The 21,709-nt window shown below is 49.6% G+C and overlaps 1 protein-coding gene and 1 long non-coding RNA gene across 4 annotated transcripts in view; one reads left to right on the forward strand and one right to left on the reverse strand.

Moving 5' to 3' along the window:
* Positions 1-18,243, reverse strand: part of LOC145505483 (liprin-alpha-1-like) — a 38,806-nt gene extending 20,563 nt beyond the window's left edge. For 2 of the 3 annotated variants that reach the window (XM_081487744.1, XM_081487779.1), the window contains exon 1: positions 18,021-18,220. The gene's annotated coding sequence lies outside the window, so the exon portion shown is untranslated. Of the gene's footprint in view, positions 1-18,020 lie in introns of all 3 variants that reach the window. The other variant, XM_081487787.1, reaches the window with a different exon arrangement.
* Positions 18,244-18,385: 142 nt separating this feature from the next.
* LOC145505642 (uncharacterized) overlaps positions 18,386-21,709 on the forward strand; it is a 53,848-nt gene continuing 50,524 nt past the window's right edge. Inside the window, exon 1 of the long non-coding RNA XR_014053173.1 lies at positions 18,386-18,628. This is a non-coding gene — a long non-coding RNA (uncharacterized LOC145505642). The remainder of the gene's footprint in view (positions 18,629-21,709) is intronic.

Consider the following 21,709-nt stretch of genomic DNA (forward strand, 5'->3'; position numbering starts at 1 on the left):
TTTAGGAGCTCTGTGCCAGGACTGGGGGACAAAGACCAAAAATGTATTTCTTCTTATGAATACAAGTCACAAGGTCACAGTGACCCCAAATTTCAGTGATAATTTGGTTCTATAGCCTTAAAAGGTTTTCAGCAGTTGATTGGACCTTTTTAAAAAAAAATGTTGGGGCCACACCTCAAGGCATGTGGGCATCTTAGTTCCCCAGCCAAGGATTGAACCCACACTCCCTGCATTGGAAGGCAGAGTGTTGACCACTGGACCACCAGGGAAGCCCCTGATGGGCCCTTTTTAGATGAAAATGCTCCCGTGGTGTAAACTAAAGGGTTCAAGATTTCAAAAAGCTGGAGCTGAGCATGAGCCATCTTCTTATGCTGTCTTTAGACCATAACTGACTTTTCCATGGCCCTTGCAAGCCTGAGCTTTCCCCTGAGATGAGTCAGGCCCCAAGCAGCCTGTTGCCTTCCCCTGCTCGAGACCAGAGTCTATTCAGGGGCCGCCGGGCACAGGCAGCATGCAGGGTGTGCGCGGGTCCACGCCAGTGGAATTAGCAGAGAGATGCCTGGGATGGCTCATTGCCTAATGTGCTCTGATTATAAGAAGTGAGAGGGTTTGGGGAACAAGATAGCCTCGGAGAGAGCCCTGCCACACAACCTTGCCCACTGTGAAACAAAATTGTGCTGCTTCCCCAAGGAGAAAGAAATCCATGGACTCCTTTGAATAGTCAACGACCCCCAAAAGATGAAGAGTCTTAAAGTGGGATTTCTCAGCCTTGGTGTTGCTGGCATTTGATATCTTGGCAGTATTTGTAAATACAACCGAAAATGTCCCCAGATGTCACCAGTGTCCCCCAGATCCCAACGTTGAGGGCCAGCTGGACAGGCTGGACCGGGAGCAGGGATGAATGAAATGAAAGTTGCTCAGTCATGTCCAACTCTTTGCAACCCCATGGACTATACAGTCCATGGAATTCTCCAGGCGAGAATAATGGAGTGGGTAGCCTTTCCCTTACCAGGGGATCTTCCCAACGCAGGCATCGAACCCAGGTCCCACATTGCAGGCGGATTCTTTACCAGTTGAGCCCCAAGGTAGACCCAAGGGAAGACCAGGAGCAGGGATGGGAGAATGCAAAAGGACAGTGAAGCAAGAGGAATGGGGGCAGAGAAGCAAGTCCGCCCTCTTGAGACGTCTGCTGGCCCGGTCATCTGCAGTTGTGACCAGGTCACGGGGGCTCAGAGGTGTGTGACCCCCTGTGCTCCCCCAGGGCCAGTGGGTGTGTGAGGCTGAGCTGCTCCGGAGGAAGCGTGGGCCTCGAGCCCCACACGGATGTGCGGCGCGAGCCTTTCTCCCGAGTCAGGAGGTTTATTGTTTAGAAGACATCCCGTGAAGAACAGGGGAAGACCGGCCTGGCTGAAGTCGCGGTGGAGGGGTGTATCTTTTTTTTGTTGTTATTTACTGTGAGGCTCAGGCATAAAGACTTTTATTAGAGAAGTCATGATTATGTATGAAAAGTGAAGTCACTCAGTCGTGTCTGACTCGTTGCGACCCCATGGACTGTAGCCCACCAGGCTCCTCCGTCCATGGGATTCTCCAGGGAAGAATACTGGAGTGGGTTGCCATTTCCTTCTCCAGGGGATTTTCCCAACTCAGGGATCGAACCCAGGTCTCCGGCATTGTAGGCAGTATAATTTTGATCTGATATTTATTTTCTCTTTTAGTTTCTCAGCTCAGTTCAGTTGCTCATTCGTGTCCGACTCTTTGCTACCCCATGAACAGCAGCACTCCAGGCCTCCCTGTCCATCACTAACTCCCAAAGTTTACCCAAACTCATGTCCGTTGAGTCAGTGATGCCACCTAACCATCTCATCCTCTGTCGTCCTATCCTCCTGCCTTCAATCTTTCTCTACATCAGGGTCTTTCCAGTTGAGTCAGCTCTTTGCATCAGGTGGCCAAAATACTGGAGTTTTAGCTTCAACATCAGTCCTTCCAATGAATATTGAGGACTGATTTCCTTTAGGATGGGCTGTTGGATCTCCTTGCAGTCTAAGGGACTCTCAAGAGTCTTCTCCAAGACCACAGTCCAAAAGCATCAAGTCTTCTGCGCTCAGCTTTCTTTATAGTCCAACTCTCATATCCATATATGAGTACTGGAAAAACCGCAGCCTTGACTAGATAGACCTTTGTTGACAAAGTAATGTCTCTGCTTTTTATTTTTTTAATCAACTTATTCATTTTTAGTTGGGGGCTAATTACTTTACAATATTGTAGTGGTTTTTACCATACATTAACATGAATCAGCCATGGGTTTACATGTGTTCCCCATCCTGAATCCCCCTCCCATCTCCCTCCCCATCCCATCCCTCTGGGTCATCCCATTGCCCCAGCCCTGAGCATTTGTCTCATGCATTGAACCTGGAATGGTGTTCTGTTTCACATATGATAATATACACGTTTCAGTGCTATTCTCTCAGATCGTGCCACCCTCACCTTCTCCCTCAGAGTCCATAAGACTGTTCTATGCATCTGTGTCTCTTTTTCTGTGTCGCATAAAGGGTTATCATTACCATCTTTCAAATTCCATATATAGGCATTAGTATACTGTATTGGTGCTTTTCTTTCTGGCTTACTTCACTGCGTATAATGGGCTCCAGTTTCATCCATCTCAATAGAACTGGTTCACATGTATTCTTTTTAATGGCTGAGTAATATTCCATTGTGTATATGTAACACAGCTTCCTTATCCATTCGTCTGATGATGGACATCTAGATTGCTTCCATGTCCTGGCTATTATAAACAGTGCTGCATTGAACATTGGGGTACACGTGTCTCTTTCAATTCTGGTTTCCTCGGTGTGTATGCCCAGCAGTGGGATTGCTGGGTCATATGGCAGTTGTATTCTCAGTTGTTTAAGGAGTCTCCACACTGTTCTCCATAGTGGCTGTACTAGTTTGCATTCCCACCAACAGCGTAAGAGGGTTCCCTTTTCTCCACACCCTCTCCAGCATTTATTGCTTGTAGACTTTTGGATAGCAGCCATTCTGACTGGCGTGAAATGGTACCTCATTGTGGTTTTGATTTGCATTTCTCTAATAATGAGTGATGTTTATCATCTTTTCACGTGTTTGTTAGCCACCTGTATGTCTTCTTTGGAGAAATGTCTGTTTAGTTCTTTGGCCCACTTTTTGATTGGGTCGTTTATTTTTCTGGAATTGAGCTGAGCTGGTAGATCTTAAGGACACAGAATATTGAGAGTCCCAGATGGGGCTTCTGATACTGACGACCACAACGTGGGGGCTGGGGGTGGGGGAGGCTTAAAACAATACTAATCGATTCTCTCCCAGTTCTGGGACCAGAAGTTTATTGTATTTTATTTATTTTTATTAAATTAGGTTATTTATCTATCTTTTAACTTTACAATACTGTATTTGTTTTGCCATACATTGACATGAATCCACCATGGGTGTACATGTGTTCCCCTTCCGAAACCCCCCTCCCACCCCCCTCCCCATCCCATCCCTCCGGGTCATCCCGGTGCACCGGCCTCGAGCACCCTGTATCATGCGTCGAACTTGGACTGGCAATTTGTTTCACATATGATAATTGACATGCGTCAGTGCCATTCTCCCATATCATCCCGCCCTCGCCCTCTCCCATAGAGTCCATGATACTGTTCTATATATCTGTGTCTCTTTTGTTGTCTCGCATACAGGGTTATCTTTCCGATTTACTAAATTCCAAGGTGTCAGCAGGACCGGGCCCCCCGACCCGGGCTCTGGGGGAGCGTCACTTCCAGCTCTTCCAGTTTCTGGGGCTCCAGGTGTTCTTGGGTTTGGGGCCACGTGCCCTCAGCCTCCGCTTCCTCCTCACACGGCCTCCTCCTCTCTGTGTGTCCTTCCTCTTCTTATAAAGACACCCATCATTCTGCATAAGGCCCAGCTAATCCTCTATAACCTTATCTAACTTGACTTCATCTGCAAAGACCCCATTTCCGAATAAAGCCCCCCTCGCAAATATGAGGAGTTGGGATGTGGGTGTCTCTTTTGGAGGGCACCATTCACCCATCCACAAAGCTGGGCCTTTACACATGAACGGTTATCCCAGGAGTGGGGGGAGTTCACGCAGGACCCCTCGAAGTACAGCCATGGGTGGGGGAGGCATGGCTCGTGGTTGGAGGGCTGAGCGGGGCAGGTGGTCTGGTGGGAACCAAGCTTTGAGCTGGCTGCCTCGGTGCAGGGTCCCGGGGTGTGCATGGAAGCCCCTGAGGTCGTCCAGATGCAGGTTCTGACTCAGCAGGTCCAGGTGGGCCCCACACTGCGCTTCTCACCTGCTCCCAGGGTGTATAAACTGCTGAGCCTGGTCCATGCTTGCAGGTGTGAGGAGCGTGCAGTCCTGTTCCCCAGGAGCTGTCAGAAACGTCCCCAAGGAAGGCCTCTCCCCAGTGTCCACTCAAGTCCCCGATCCCCTGTCTAGTGCCCCTGAGGTACCCCAGACAGAGGCCCGCACACCCCGCTGGGTGCCCCGGGCCAGGAACCCAGTGGAGGGGGAGGGGCGGGCCTGGAAGAAACGTGCTCATGGCTCCGTGTGTGGGGCGGATGGAGGCTGAGCCCGGCCGACGGGCTGTGCCCACAGGTGACCCACTGGCCCCCGCCCCCCGCCAGGCACTGTGGTCCCAGGGGAGCTCAGCTTGAAAACTGCTTCCCCAGCCACCCAGAGGAGGGGCCCTGGTTGTCAAATTAGGATCTGACAGCTTGATCCAGAAGACGGCCCCCGAAGTCAGTTTCACACATGAGGGTCCAGGAGGGGGTCATGTCAGAGACCCCTGGGACAGCAGACAGGATGGAAACGGTGGGGGAAGGTCCTGGAGGCAGGCGGCCCAGGCCTGCCTTCTGGAAGAGCGCCTCTTCCGCCCACCCCCTACTCCTTTGTCCCTCCGATGGCGTTGAGATCAGAGCCAGGGATTTCAGGAAATGGAAAAGAGCAGCTTGTGCGCCAACATGTTTCCCTGTACCTGAAACCCATCAGCATTTTTCAAGTCCAACCTCAAAGCCAGGGTATTATTGATGTCCTAGGAATGTCTTTGTAAAACATTGCCCAGGGGGCCCCGCGCCCAGGGAGAGCTCCCACACTGCCCGGGAACGTCAAGGCGCCCTCCACACGGCTGTTCCGTCACGTTTGCTCTGCAGGAGATCATTGGTATCAAGGACCAGCTGCTGGCAGAACTCTTGAGGGAAAGTCTTCAGCTGACTGAAGGAGCCTCACCCACACTGTGGAGGGCAATTCGCTTGACTTGAAGTCCACTGATTTAAACGTAAATATTCTAAAAACATAAATCATCTAAAAACACCTTCACAGAAACATCTAGAACAATGTTAATGGCCCAGCAAAAGTGAATAAAGTTAACTATCAGAAGCGACTTCTGAACGCCCATCCCAAAGCAACTTCTCCCTTGTCTGACTGTCTTGTGTCCCTAGGCCTGTAAGGCCATTCTCATCTCTTACCTGAATTTTTAGAACCCTCTTGAACTACTGTTTAGGATCTTATGATGTGAAAAATCATGACCAGAGCCTTCCAAAGCATTAGCTCGCATTTTCACTCGCATTATGTCTGGGATGTTTATGGATGTGGATCCTCTTGAAAACAGAGATTGTGTGTTGTTTTTCTCCAGCTCCTACCATCTTGTCTGAGAAAAAGTAGAAATAAAAACCCACTGACTCCACTGCTGCCTTTCCTTCAAAACGATGTGCTGAGCTCATGTGGGCAGGAGAACAAAGTCTTCACAAGCTCATGTGTTCACAACGGCTTTATCATTGCTTTTGCCTGCCTCCTGACAGCACACCAGGACAGTCTGTTACAGAAATTAGAAACAGTTGATGGCAAAAGATGAGGGAATTGACTGGAATACCAGCTCCATGAGGAGGCGATCTTATAAGTCTTATATATACTCCAAGACCAGCCACAACTCCAGACATTAGACAAACTGCCTTGACCTGAGCAAACATTCTCTGTGTTGCCAATTAACACCTTGTGGCTGATGCCTTTTTTGCTAAAAAAGAAACACAGGAAATATACTGCCAGATTATAGCAAATAAAATGAAAATTATGACAATTTTGTTTTGTACTGTAACAAAGCTTATTGTGCCTTATTGAATTATCTTAGTGAATCATCTCATAACTAAACTGTTGCATATTTTAACATATAACTGAATATATACTGTACATTTTAACAAGAAATGGTACATTTAAAAAATCTTTCAGATGTCTTTATAACCCTAGAAAACATAAATTGTGCATATTTTTTGTTTTTAAACATCTACTCTATATGAGTGAAATGAAAACTAAAGGAAAACCATCAGTTTCACACCTTTATACCTGTATTTCAAGGGCTAAAATCTAGCATGCTTGTTTTTCTTTTTCAGGTGACTATTTGAAGAAAGTTCCAAGACTGCTTACTTAACTCATTTACACAAGCTTTTTGGCAACAGTATAACTGGAAGTCTTTACTAAAAGACACTGCTATAATGATAAAATGCATATTTTCTTTAAGGACTAATATTTCATTAATTCCACACAAAACTATTATACTCCCTACTGAAATGCTTTCAGTTTCAACTTTTATTTATTTTAAGCTTTTCAGATTTTAACTTTTATTTATAGGCTCAGAAGAGGGGTTGTGTTGGGATTAAAGAAGGATCATGGTTCTGTGATTGTGTAACTAGAATATCCATACAGATGACGTCTGGCGTGGAGATATGACCACATCACTCATTTTCAAACCCTCAAGTCCATCCTCTCATGTAACCCATGTACACATGTGTGAACCCAAACCAAACTAGCTATTATGTGAAGGGGCAAGGAGAAGGGAATCCTGCTAGAAGACTTTCTGCGATTATCCCATTTTCCCCGCAAACTTGGGAAGTGGTGTAATGCAAGTACTTGCTTTCCCTGCACAGGACCTGGTTGGGGACTTGAAGGAGAAGCTTTCCAATCACTTCAAGGACGTCATGGTCGGCCTCATGTACCCCCCACCCTCATATGATGCCCACGAGCTGTGGCACGCCATGAAAGTAGAGTGGGTCACCCAGTGATATACTGCCACGTGTGATCGGCGGCGGAGGGGGACATGTCAGCAAAGAAGAAATGAGAGAAATGCTTGGGGTGAGGGGGTTGTCATGAAAGGGGGGCCTCCGTAGCCCAGCGGCAGGGTCACTTGACTCTTCTTTTGAGCAAACTCAGATCCACGACCCGGCCCTGTGCAGAGCGGCCAAGAGGAAAGAGGAAATGAGCTGCTTTGGGGGCTGTTTGCATTTGTCTCTGTCCCAGTATGGCTTTCAGCTTCCCTGATGGCTCAGTGGTAAAGAATTCACCTGCCAATGAGGCAGGCGCATGTTCGATTTCTGGATCAGGAAGAACTCCTGGAGGAGGGCATGGCAATCCACTCCAGTATTCTTGCCTGGAGAATCCCATAGACAGAGGAGCCTGGCGGGCTACAGTACCTGGGGTCACGAAAAGTAGGACACAACTCGGTGACTAAACAGCAGCATCAGCCCCTTTGTCTTCCTCTGTTAAGTGGAAATGTTAGCATTCTTGTGAATCTCTGTAAACTATTGTATCAATTGGGCTCATAAAGGAATGAGTCAGTAATGCTGAGGCAGAGACAAAACATAGATGACATCTATATTTTTGCAACCCTAAATTAGTCCTTTACCAAAACTACTGCTCAAATGTAGCAAAATCTTGCTTCTAAAGGATCAGAACAATTCTTTCTTACAGGCAAGTCATGAAAGAAACTGACTACAGATTTGTCAGAGGTTTGTTGGCTAGGGAAGGGGGGCAGATGACTTTCCAGATCTTTCCAAATGCTGAATGAAACACCAGCAGAGACGCTGCAATCCCTCCAGGGGGATGCCTGCCAATGACCTGATTTCCCCCATCTGGAAACAACACGAAAAGGGAAAGGAAGACAATTAGGGAACCTAGCTCATGGCCATCGTATTCACAAATCAGCACTGTGGTTTGTTTTAGTCGCTAACTCATGTCCGATTCTTTGTGACCCCATGGACTGTAGCCTCCAAGCTCCTCTGCCCATGTGATTTCCCAGGCAAGAATACTGGAATGGGTTGCTATTTTCTTCTCCAAGGGATCCTCCCCGCCCAGGGATCAAACCAGCGTGTCTTCCTTGGCAGGCAGTTTCTTTACCGCTAAGCCACCAGGGCGGAGAAGGCAATGGCACCCCACTCCAGTACTCTTGCCTGGAAAATCTCATGGACGGAGGAGCCTGGTAGGCTGCAGTCCATGGGGTCACACAGAGTCGGACACGACTGAAGCAACTTAGCAAGCCACCAAGGAAGATCTGTAGATCAGCACAGGCCTTATATAAAACATGAATTTCAACTAATGTCTTTTTAAGTGTTGCATATGTCAATCCGTACCTCTTGCAAAATGATGTAACTAAAAGCCTAAGGAGAAAGTCCCGGGATGCAGGCGGGCGCCCACGGTGTTCTCACCGCAGGAGCCGAGCACGGTGCAGACAGGCCTAGTATTGCAAAGCAAACGTGACGGAACAGCCTTTTTGAGGGTGCCTTGAAGTTCCCGGTCAGTGTGGGAGCCCTCCCTGGGCGCGGGGCCCCAGGGGCCATGGCCCCTGAAAAATGACCTCCCAGCCAGCACTTCCCAGCCCGGGGTGACACTCAGCCCGAAGTTGGCAGGGGAGGCTATCTTCCTTGGAGGCCGGAAAGGCAGCCCCAGAGAGTGGGTTTTCAGTCCTCCCTCGCCCAGCAAGTGTGGGGCTCCTCAGATCCCAGACCTCCAGGCCTCCTCCCAGGGCCTCAACTCGCGAGTCAGGCCCGGGTGACTGCCTGCACTCTGGGAGCCTTGCAAAGATAGTCCTAGGGCAACGCGTCCTCCCATGGGGCAGGAGGCCAGATGAGTATGGCGGAGAGGTCCGTGTGCCATGCCGGTGTCCCCTGGCCAAGGCCAGCCCGCACTTCCCAGGGGCCCCCGGCGAGGGGTGGCGGGCCTACCCCGGCCCTGTCCAACGCCGCTGAGGGGAGCAAAGCTAGCTCCGGCAGACGAAAGCAAACAGCCACGGGATGGCTCCAAAGGCATTGCTGGGGCACTCCGCGTGTAGCCTTCCCAGGAGAAAAATGCCGGTTGGGGCCCCTAGGCCCGGGATCCAGGCGGGCACCCACGGTGTTCTCCCTGCAGGAGCTGAGCACGGTGCAGACAGGCCTAGTCTCGCGAGCTCTCTCCCGCAGAGCAAACGTGACAGAACAGCCGTGTGGAGGGCGCCTTGTGTCACGTTCCCAGGCAGTGTGGGAGCTCTCCCTGGGCGCGGGGCCCCAGGGGCCATGGCCCCTGAAAAATGACCTCCCAGCCAGCGCTTCCCAGCCCAGGATGACTCTCAGCCCAAACGCGGTAGGGGAGGCTATCGTCCTTGGAGGCAGGAAAGGCAGCCCCAGAGAGTGGCTTTTCAGTCCTCCCTCGCACAGAAAGTCTGGGGCTACTCAGACGCCAGACCTCCGGGCCTGCTCCCTGGGCCTCAATTCCCGAGTCCAGCCCGGGTGTCCGCCCGCACTCTGGGAGGCTTACAAAGACATTCCTAGGACATCAATAAGCCCCTGGCTTTGAGGTTGGACTAGAAAAATGCTGATGGGTTTCAGGTACAGGGAAACATGTTGGCGCACAAGCTGCTCTTTTCCATTTCCTGGAATCCCTGGCTCAGATCCCAACACCATCAGAGGGACAGAGGCGTGGGGGGTGGGCAGAAGAAGCGCTCCTGCAGAAGGCAGGCCTGGGCTGCCTGCCTCCAGGACCTTCCCCCACCGTTTCCATCCTATCTGCTGTCCCAGGGGTCTCTGACATGACCCCCTCCTGGACCCTCATGTGTGAAACTGACTTCGGGGGCCGTCTTCTGGATCAAGCTGTCAGATCCTAATTTGACAACCAGGGCCCCTCCTCTGGGTGGCTGGGGAAGCAGTTTTCAAGCTGAGCTCCCCTGGGACCACAGTCCTGGCGGGGGGCAGGGGCCAGCGGGTCACCTGTGGGCACAGCCCGTCGGCCGGGCTCAGCCTCCATCCGCCCCACACACGGAGCCATGAGCACGTTTCTTCCAGGCCCGCCCCTCCCCCTCCACTGGGTTCCTGGCCCGGGGAACCCAGCGGGGTGTGCGGGCCTCTGTCTGGGGTACCTCAGGGGCACTAGACAGGGGATCGGGGACTTGAGTGGACACTGGGGAGGGGCCTTCCTTGGGGACGTTTCTGACGGCTCCTGGGAAACAGGACTGCACGCTCCTCACACCTGCAAGCATGGACCAGGCTCAGCAGTTTATACACCCTGGGAGCAGGTGAGAAGCGCAGTGTGGGGCCCACCTGGACCTGCTGAGTCAGAACCTGCGTCTTGACGACCTCAGGGGCTTCCATGCACACCCCGAGACCCTGCACCGAGGCAGCCAGCTCAAAGCTTGGTTCCCACCAGACCACCTGCCCCGCTCAGCCCTCCAACCACGAGCCATGCCTCCCCCACCCATGGCTGTACTTCGAGGGGTCCTGCGTGAACTCCCCCCACTCCTGGGATAACCGCTCATGTGTAAAGGCCCAGCTTTGTGGATGGGTGAATGGTGCCCTCCAAAAGAGACACCCACATCCCAACTCCTCATATTTGCGAGGGGGGCTTTATTCGGAAATGGGGTCTTTGCAGATGAAATCAAGTTAGATAAGGTTATAGAGGATTAGCTGGGCCTTATGCAGAATGATGGGTGTCTTTATAAGAAGAGGAAGGACACACAGAGAGGAGGAGGCCATGTGAGTAGGAAGCGGAGGCTGGGGGCACGTGGCCCCAAACCCAAGAACACCTGGAGCCCCAGAAACTGGAAGAGCTGGAAGTGACGCTCCCCCAGAGCCCGGGTCGGGGGGCCCGGTCCTGCTGACGCCATGGAATTTAGTAAATCGGAAAGATAACCCTGTATGCGAGACAACAAAAGAGACACAGATATATAGAACAGTATCATGGACTCTATGGGAGAGGGCGAGGGCGGGATGATATGGGAGAATGGCACTGATGCATGTCAATTATCATATGTGAAACGAATCGCCAGTCCAGGTTCGACGCATGATACAGGGTGCTCGGGGCCGGTGCGCCGGGATGACCTGGAGGGATGGGATGGGGAGGGGGCTGGGAGGGGGGTTTCGGAAGGGGAACACATGTACACCCATGGTGGATTCATGTCAATGTATGGCAAAACAAATACAGTATTGTAAAGTTAAAAGATAGATAAATAACCTAATCTAATAAAAATAAAGAAAATACAATAAACTTCTGGTCCCAGAACTGGGAGAGAATCGATTAGTATTGTTTTAAGCCTCCCCCACCCCCAGCCCCCACGTTGTGGTCGTCAGTATCAGAAGCCCCATCTGGGACTCCCAATATTCTGTGTCCTTAAGATCTACCAGCTCAGTTCAATTCCAGAAAAATAAACGACCCAATCAAAAAGTGGGCCAAAGAACTAAACAGACATTTCTCCAAAGAAGACATACAGATGGCTAACAAACACATGAAAAGATGCTCAACATCACTCATTATTGGAGAAATGCAAATGAAAACCACAATGAGGTACCATTTCACGCCAGTCAGAATGGCTGCTATCCAAAAGTCTACAAGCAATAAATGCTGGAGGGTGTTACGCTGTTGGTGGGAATGCAAACTAGTACAGCCACTATGGAGAACAGTGTGGAGACTCCTTCAACAACTGAGAATACAACTGCCATATGACCCAGCAATCCCACTGCTGGGCATACACACCGAGGAAACCAGAATTGAAAGAGACACGTGTACCCCAATGTTCACTGCAGCACTGTTTATAATAGCCAGGACATGGAAGCAATCTAGATGTCCATCACAAGACGAATGGATAAGGAAGCTGTGTTACATATACACAATGGAATATTACTCAGCCATTAGAAAGAATACATTTGAACCAGTTCTATTGAGATGGATGAAACTGGAGCCCATTATACGCAGTGAAGTAAGCCAGAAAGAAAAGCACCAATACAGTATACTAATGCCTATATATGGAATTTGAAAGATGGTAACAATAACCCTATATGCGAGATAGCAAAAGAGACACAGATGCATAGAACAGTCTTATGGACTCTGAGGGAGAAGGTGAGGGTGGGACGATCTGAGAGAATAGCATTGAAACGTGTATATTATCATATGTGAAACAGAACGTCATTCCAGGTTCGATGCATGAGACAAATGCTCAGGGCTGGGGCAATGGGATGACCCAGAGGGATGGGATGGGGAGGGAGGTGGGAGGGGGGTTCAGGATGGGGAACACATCTAAACCCATGGCTGATTCATGTTAATGTATGGTAAAAACCACTACAATATTGTAAAGTAATTAGCCCCCAACTAAAATGAATAAGCTAATTAAAAAAATAAAAAGCAGAAACAATACTTTGTCAACAAAGGTCTATCTAGTCAAGGCTGCGGTTTTTCCAGTACTCACGTATGGATGTGAGAGTTGGACTATAAAGAAAGCTGAGCGCAGAAGACTTGATGCTTTTGGACTGTGGTCTTGGAGAAGACTCTTGAGAGTCCCTTAGACTGCAAGGAGATCCAACAGCCCATCCTAAAGGAAATCAGTCCTCAATATTCATTGGAAGGACTGATGTTGAAGCTGAAACTCCAATATTTTGGCCACCTGATGCGAAGAGCTGACTCAACTGGAAAGACCCTGATGTAGAGAAAGAATGAAGGCAGGAGGAGAAGGGGACGACAGAGGATGAGATGGTTAGGTGGCATCACTGACTCAACGGACATGAGTTTGGGTAAACGTTGGGAGTTGGAGATGGACAGGGAGGCCTGGAGTGCTGCTGTTCATGGGGTCGCAAAGAGTTGGACACGAATGAGCAAATGGACTGAGCTGAGAAACTAAAAGAGAAAATATTTGAATATCAGATCAAAATTACACACATCTATACATAATCATGACTTCTCTAATAAAAGTTTTTATGCCTGAGCCTCACAGCAAACGACAACAAAAAAGATCCACCCCTTGACCGCGACTTCAGCCAGGCCGGTCTTCCCCTGTTCATCACGGGATGTCTTCTCAACAATAAACCTCCTGACTCGGGAGAAAGGCTCGCGCCGCACGTCTGTGTGGGGCTTGAGGCCCACGCTTCCCCCGGAGCAGCTCAGCCTCACACACCCGCTGGCCCTGGGGGAGCACAGGGGGTCACACACCTCTGAGCCCCCGTGACCTGGTCACAACTGCAGATGACCGGGCCAGCAGACGTCTCAGGAGGGCGGACTTGCTTCTCTGCCCCCATTTCTCTTGCTTCACTGTCCTTTTGCATTCTCCCATCCCTGCTCCTGGTCTTCCCTTGGGCCTCCCCTGGGGCTCAGCTGCTAAAGAATCCGCCTGCAGTGTGGGACCTGGGTTCGATGCCTGCGTTGGGAAGATCCCCTGGTAAGGGAAAGGCTACCCACTCCATTATTCTCGCCTGGAGAATTCCATGAACTGTATAGTCCATGGGGTTGCAAAGAGTTGGACGTGACTGAGCAACTTTCATTTCATTCATCCCTGCTCCTGGTCCAGCCTGTCCAGCTGGCCCTCAATGTTGGGGTCCGGGGGACACTGTTGACATCTGGGGACATTTACGGTTATATTTACAAATGCTGCAACATATCAAATGCCAGCAACGCCAAGGCTGAGGAATCCCACTTTAAGACTCTTCATCATTTGGGGGTCGTTGATTATTCAAAGGAGTCCATGGATTTCTTTCTCCTTGGGGAAGCAGCACAATTTTGTTTCACAGTGGGCAAGGTTGTGTGGCTGGGCTCTCTCCGAGGCTATCTTGTTCCCCAAACCCTCTCACTTCTTGTAATCAGAGCACACCCGGCAATGAGCCATCCCAGGCATCTCTCGCTAATCCCGCTGGCGTGGACCCGCGCACACCCTGCATGCTGCCTGCGCCCAGCGGCCCCTGAATAGACTCTGGTCTCGAGCAGGGGAAGGCAACAGGCTGCTTGGGGCCTGACTCATCTCACGGGAAAGCTCAGGCTTGCAAGGGCCATGGAAAAGCCGGTTATGACCTAAAGACAGCATAAGAAGATGGCTCATGCTCAGCTCCAGCTTTTTGAAATCTTGAACCCTTTAGTTTACACCACGGGAGCATTTTCATCTAAAAAGGGCCCATCAGGGGCTTCCCTGGTGGCCCAGTGGTCAACACTCTGCCTTCCAATGCAGGGAGTGTGGGTTCAATCCTTGGTTGGGGAACTAAGATGCCCACATGCCTTGAGGTGTGGCCCCAACATTTTTTTAAAAAAAGGTCCAATCAACTGCTGAAAACCTTTTAAAGCTATAGAACCAAATTATCACTGAAATTTGGGGTCACTGTGACCTTGTAACTTGTATTCATAAGAAGAAATACATTTTTGGTCTTTGTCCCCCAGTCCTGACACAGAGCTCCTAAAACTCTGGGAATTTCCTAAGTGGGGACAGCAGTCAAGGTGTCTCTTGTTAGGTGAATGAGATGACTTTTCAGAGAGTGCCTCTTTTCCAAAGGGGGGCGGCTTTTTGCCAGGGGAACTAACCACATGGTTAGAGGATTGGAATTTCCGGTCCCTCCCCACTACCATGTCTGGGAACGCGAGAAGGGCTTCCTGTCGAAGCAATCACCAACAGCCAGTGATTTAACCAATTGTGCTTGTGTGATGAATCCTCCAGAAAAACCACCAAACAGGGTCTGGACAGCTCTGGGTTGATGAACACATGCGGATTTGGGGAAAGCGGGGCTTGGAGAGCGTGAAGTTCCGTGCCTCCCCCACACACACTCCGTCCTGTGCATCCCCTTCCATCTGCTGTTCCTGAGTTTAGTACCTTTTACAATAAAGCTGTGATCTAGTAGGCAACATGTTTCTCTGAGTTCTGTGAGCCACTCTACCAATTAATAGAACCCAAAGTCATTAGAACCTCTGAACGGGTGGCCAGTGGGTCAGAGTGCAGGTGACCATCTGGGCTTGCAAATGATGTGTGAAGTGGGGCGAGGGTCTTATAGGGTTGGGCCTTTAACCTGTGGGGTCTGGCACTACCCGCAGATAGGCAGTGTCCACACTGAGTTAAGCTGCAGGACCCCCAGCTGCTGTCACAGAAGTGTGGGTGGTGCCAGGCAAACAACGCATGCATGTTGGAACTGGGAGAAGAATCCTCCCAGTTGGTACAACTCCATCTTTTCTGGTGGCCATTACCAGTGTCTTTATGTTTGATATTTATTTCAAAGTCAAGTTTTAAAAAAGATATGTGTGGCGAAGGATTTCACTGGACTTGGAAAGGCTCTTCTTTCCCTTTTGTGAGCATGGCCATTCCATTATCCTATGAGCAATAATGATAGATGACTAAATATTCACATCACCAGTGAGAATTTCCCAAGAGCCAGACTCTACATTAAGTACTTTAGGACAACCCAGTGATGTAATGACTTGTTTCCCAGGTGGCTCAGCAGAAAAAACCCCGCCAGCCAATGTAGGAGATGCAGGAGACTTGGGTTCAATCCCTGGGTTGGGAAGATCCCCTGGAGGAGGAAATGACAAACCATTTCAGCATTCTTGCCTGAAAAATCCACAGATACAGGATCTTGGAGGCTACAATCCACAGGGCTGCAAAGAGGTGGACACGAATGAGCAACTGAACATGCACACAGTTGTGTAAATACTGTTGTTGTCTCTGTTTGATGAGTGATGAAGCTTCATTGTTGTTGTTGTTCAGTCATCAGATTTTGTCTGATTCTTTGCGACTCCATGGACTACACGCTCCATGGAATTCTCTAGGCGAGAATACTGGAATGGCTAGTGTTTCCCTTCTCCAGGGGATTTTTCTGACTCCCCACAGATTGTAAGGCTAAAGTTGAGCATTATTGTTTTCTATTTCATTGCAAATAGCCTTTGGGTATCTGAAAGGACAGGGTAGGTACTTTCAAGGGGTCTTCTGCATAACAAAGCCCTTTCGGCAAATGTGGTCATAATATCCAGGTAGGCGTTGCTGCTCTGAGTGTCACATCTCAGCCAGAAGGCAAATTCTGAGCTCTTCCTCTGGCAGAAACCAATTCACAAAATAAGCCAAGAAAGAGAGCTGGAAAAACAAACCACACCAACAACCGGAAAAGCATTCCTCATGAGGCAAAGCTAGAGAAAACTCAACAATCTTGTGGCCCAAAAACCCGCTTGGAAACGAATGTTCAGTAAGGAAGAGACGAAACACGGCAAGTTCCAAGGAAGAGGCCATGCCCATGGACAGTGTAGTTTAGAGACGGCCTGACCGCTAGATGAAGACACACGCCAGTGTAAAGCCTTTGCAGACAGCAGTGATGGTCATCACCATAGTTAAGTGTTTAGTCTGGTGACAACCTGCCCTGGGCACCACACGAGGGAGCAGACCTGGTTCTCTTCCTCTGCCCTCACACCATTTCCTCATGAAGGCAGCTCAGGTGCTATTGTGCCCTGCCTGCCTGTCTGGCTCATCCATGAGCTGTGACCACCTCCAAGGAAGGACTCCGCCTTCTCTTCTCTGTGCACCATGAACCTGCAAAAAGTTGGCCTTCAGAACCTCAGGAGACTCACCCCACCCCCACTATAGGCAGAACCCTCCGCAGGCATTAAAACAGCTGCGGAGTCACTATGGCCCAAGCCCTGGTTACGGATCCCTGGAGCCTACTACAGCCTGTACAGCGTGAATAATCAGGTCCTTTATACACAGATTCCTGCCTGTCAGATCTGAGCTTGGGATTCATTGTAAGCTATGGCCCTCCCATGGCAGCCAGGTGGGCCGCGAGTAGACAAAGGGGCTAGGATCTGAGTTTCGAGGGAGGCATTGAAAGGACAGGCACGGAGGCAACCTGTTGCAAACTGAGCCAGGGTCCCTGCGTGTCTCAGAGGAGGCCTCTGGTGTGCAAGTGTGGAGGAGGGCCCCCACGGTGCAAAGGAAAGAGAGGTACTCAGGGGCAAAGGCTCTTGGCCTCTCCTGTAGCAGCTCCAGTTGGTAGCCCGTGAAAAGTGGACAGCCAATGTGGTCACATGAGCGTGACTCTTATTCCCTCACAAAGCAAGAGAAAGGGGGCAGGGTGTGGCAGTACCCCGAGGGTGTGGTGGGGTGGATGAAGGGAGGTGTCCTTCCTCTCTTTAGTGCAAACTGCTTTTGTCAGCCTCAGAGCTGACAGACGGCAGTTACCAAGTCAGGTCCCCACAGTACCCAGTGTGGGCTGGGCGCCTTAGCCCCTGTCACATGGACAAGCCACACCATATGGCTTCCCTGAGTTCTAACAGCAGGATCTGGGGGTTTTGTCTAGGTACACACTTCCTTGCTGTAGCTCTGTTACCTCCTTTGAGCCCCGCTCTTGTCCTCTAGAAAAAGGACATTGATTGCTACCTTAGCAGGTTGCTACCTTAATCCTGTGAAGACTAATTAGGGGAACCCTACAATGAGTAGCTTGCCTTAAGACATATCAATGACTAGCTGGCCTTAAGAGATCCTGGGCTTCCCTGATAGATCAGCTGGTAAAGAACCCTCCTGCCATGCAGGAGACCCCGGTTTGATTTCTGGGTCGCGAATCCTGATCCGCTGCAGAAGGGACAGGCTACCCACTCCCGTCTTCTCGGGCTTCTCTTGTGGCTCAGCTGGTAAAGAATCTGCCTGCAATGCGGGAGACCTGGGTTCAATCCTTGGACTGGGAAGATCCCCTGGGGAAGGGAAAGGCTACCCACTCCAGCAGTCTGGCCTGGAGAATTCCATGGACTGTAGAGCCCATGGGGTCGCAAGAGTCGGACACGACTGAGGAACTTCACTTCATTTTCAAGAGATATGACCTGAATCCAGATTAAACTGGAGGCTCCCAGTGTCCTCTGGCATTTCTTCGCTGAAGCCAGCCAAAACCCACACACGTGCATTTCCAGGGTCTCCACTTAGCCAGCTGGACAGAAAACCCAGCGTGGTGCAAACAAGCTGACAGACAAGCAGGAGAGGACTCACCGGCAGACGGCTTCGCTCAGGTCTCAGGTGGATCTCCGGGACCACAGCAGGAACCGGCGCTCTCAGCCCGTGGGCTCAGCAGCGCCCTCATTCTCAGGCGGGCGGCTCTGCCCTGACGGGCGCGGGAAAGCCACCAACTGCCCCAGGCTGACCTCACGCCGCTTCCACCGCTGTAGCCTGACCTCACCCAGCCACACCCCTTTTGGCGGAACTTCCTCTTCCTCTCTTGATTCCAGCCTGAGGCCCGGCCCTGGGCCCCGATTGGTCACAGCCCCAGTCCTGAGCCAATCACGGTGGCCAGGGAGGATGGAGCACACCGATTGGCCAGCTCCAGGTCATGGGACCATATTCCAGGTCCCGTGACCATACTCCAGGTCACGTGTGAGCTGCTCGCCCTGTGTCAGCGGTGGAGAGACTGCTGTACCCCAAGAGCAGGGCTGAGAGTCCAGTCACTGTGTCCGTGTGCTCAGGGTCCTGGGACGTGCCTGCGCGTCCTCTGTACACACCGCTTTGTCCTCTGCAGACGGAAGATTCACGATAAAACTCTTCGCTTCGCAAGCGCTGTTGCACGCACCCACATTCAAGGGAGCAAGGCCTCCGGTTTGAAGGTAAGTTTGGAGATCCTCTCTTAACCTCCGGGCTTGTTTCTTGTATCCTGTTAGAATAATTTATTCAGTCTGAAAACCCCCAGGAGGACCACCACATGCTGCTTTGCGTATTCAGGATTCTTAGCTGTTCTGAGTAGAGGGCATGGCCCAGGGGCCTCCCAAAGGCAATGAATTTTGTCCAAGGAAGCACCTGAGAGGCTGAATCTCTGAGTCACTTTGCTGTACGCCTTAGACAAACAAATTATGGTAAATCAGCAATACCTCAATTTAAAGAAAAGATATTTCCTCATCAAAAATTGTTCGAATTTTGTCAAGTTTTTCTTTCAATTGCTGGTTCTTCGTATGCAGTCTAATTGGCTTGGTGGTGTTTTGTGAGTTAGGGATCCAACTTACCTTCTCCTATGGATACAATATTGTCCCAATGGGACGATTCCTTTGTCCTTTCTCCTGGAAATGTCCTTTCTGCGTTTACATATTAAGAAGCTATTTTTCCAAATGCCAAGTATCGAGAAGTTCAGGTCTTTGGTAATTTGTACCCCAGAGGCTTGTTTCCACTTCTGTGTCTTCTCTTCGCATTTTACCATTGCCCATTTGTTGTATACACAAGTGCCCTCAGAGGGCTCTCTGCAGTGAACCGTGTATGTTTCTGTGAGGACAGAGGATGTGAGCACGGAGGAGAGGCTGAGTCCATAGTGACCATGTGACCATGCTCAGCAACCCCAATATTAAGTCTGGCTGAGACTTTCTCAGGCAAGGTCTGTGTTTCTTCCTCTTGGTGTCTGGATACGCAAAAAGATGTTGGTGGATTGGGACGTGGGTCTCTGGGTCCAGCAGTGTAGAGATATACCTATGGCCTGCTTTTCCATGATATTTTCCTCCTGCGGGCTCCGCTGAGCTGGTGTAGAGAGATTTCTGCTAAAGGCTTGAGAGGTAGTCAATCCTTCTGCTTTTCATGCCCTGCCTCGTCCATACTTCTGTCATTTTTTTTAATGTAGCTAATTTTCAATGGTGTTAGCCCTTGTGTCATTGTGACACTCAGGCACCTGTGGTTTAATAGACCTCCAAGTTCCGGGAGCTCTTTGCCTGGTGGAGACATGGAGCACTCAGGGAGCAGTACCACATCTACACCCAGGGCTGTGAAACTCCTGGACCAGAGAGAAGGTTCTTGCCAGGAAGGCTGCATCCCTGCTGTGGGGGGTTCGGAGTTATCACTTCCGATTGCACATCCCCCGGGCCCTCGGTGCAGGCCCCACTCTGAGATCTGGAAAGGAGGTGGCTTCTCTCCCTGACACAGAACTAGTCTTTTCTGTCCTCGTCCTTGTCGCGTCCCATCTGGCTCCCAGGCTCTACCCTTGAGCCTCACCCACAGGATCAGGAGAGCCCAGTTCTAGAGGAGTGTCATACAAGGAGAGTCTCCTGGAGACACTCCATCCCCGGGCCTAAATAAGCACTTCTTCGGAGTTTCACAGCCCTGGGTGTAGATCCTGGGTTTGTGTCCATTTTACAGTTGAATATGTTGAGCCTCAGATCATTGTGTGATTTGCCCTGGATCACTGTGCGGGTCAGCGGGTGAGGTGAGATTTGAACCCAGACTGTATGTCTTGGAGGCCGTGACGATACAGGTGTTTCCGCTCCTCGGTTAAATTTATTTCAAGTTTTTTTTTTTTTTTTTGATGCATTTGTATATGGGACTTTTCTGTTCTCTTATGCTTCCTATCCTGCTATATTGCTGAGTTTATTAGTTTTAATACTTCTTACTTGGTGGCGTTTTTAGGGTTTCATATAAATCCTGTCATAATCGAATAGTGACAGTGTAACTTCCTCTGTTCCAATGGGGATGCCATTTATTCCCTTTTCTGGCCTAGTTCCTCTGGGTAGGACACTTCCGCCACTATGTTGAACAAGATTGGTGAGAACGGGCATCCTTGTACTATTCCTGATCTTTTAGGAAAATCTTTCAGCTCTTTATCACTGAGTTGGATGTTAGCTGTGGGTTTGTCTTAACGTGCCCTTTAGGATGTTCCATGGATAACCACTGTATTGAGAGATGGTATCAGAATTGATGTTACACTTTGTTGAAAGCTTTTTCTGCCATTATTGAGAAGATCACATGATTTTAGTCTTCATTTTGCTCATATTGTGTATCACAGTAATTGATGTACAGATAATAAATCATGCTTGCAGGCCCAGAATAAATCCATTTGATCCTAGTGTATGATTCTTTTAACGTATGCTTCAGTTTGGCCTGGTAATACTTTTTTGAGGATTTTTACATCCAAGTACACCAGGGTCAGGGTTCTCTGGTGGTTCATATGGTAAAGAATCTGCCTGCAATGCGGGAGGCCTGGGTTTGACCCCTGGGTCAGGAAGATCCCCTCGAGAAAGGAATGGCTACCCCACTCCAATGTTCTTGCCTGGCAAATTCTGTGGACAGGGACCTGGTGGGCTATAGTCCATGGGTCACAAATAACTGGACATGACTGAGTGACTCACACTTACAAGAGTGCTTCTTGACATTTTTAATATCTACACTGAAGATTTTATCTCAGTCAAAAATTACAGTCAAAGGCAAACATGTCAAAAGTCCAAGAGTCCTTAGAATTAAATGACAATAAGACATAACAGATGAAAGCAAGAAGGACTCCACATATTTACTTTTCATAAGAATTTTAGCTCTTCCGAGGAATTCTCATTAAGCTGAATTAAAATGCAAGCTTTAGTTTAAAATCTTAACCTTTTTCGGTATTATGTTTCTATTTTGAGACTGAAAGTTCATTATTTATGTACGAGATATTAAGCAATGCTATGTAGCTATTAAAATCATATTTTCAAAAACTCGAATGACATTTATAAGCACTTATATTGGAAAAATAGCTAGGAATAGAAGATGATCCCGTATAGCTTTAAATGAAAGTACATATGTGTTGAATGATAGTTTTCAGATTGTATTTATTGATTTTTATTTGGAGAATAACTGCTTTACAGTGTTGGGTTGGTTTTCCTCATGCAATTCCACGAATAAACCATAAGTATATTATCCACTCTTTGGTGAGACTGCCTCCCAGTTCCTGGCATCCCACC

The sequence above is a fragment of the Giraffa tippelskirchi genome, chromosome 1 (genome assembly GCF_054371585.1).
Source record: "Giraffa tippelskirchi isolate mGirTip1 chromosome 1, T2T-mGirTip1v1.2.pri, whole genome shotgun sequence".
NCBI classification, from domain to species: Eukaryota; Metazoa; Chordata; class Mammalia; order Artiodactyla; family Giraffidae; genus Giraffa; species Giraffa tippelskirchi.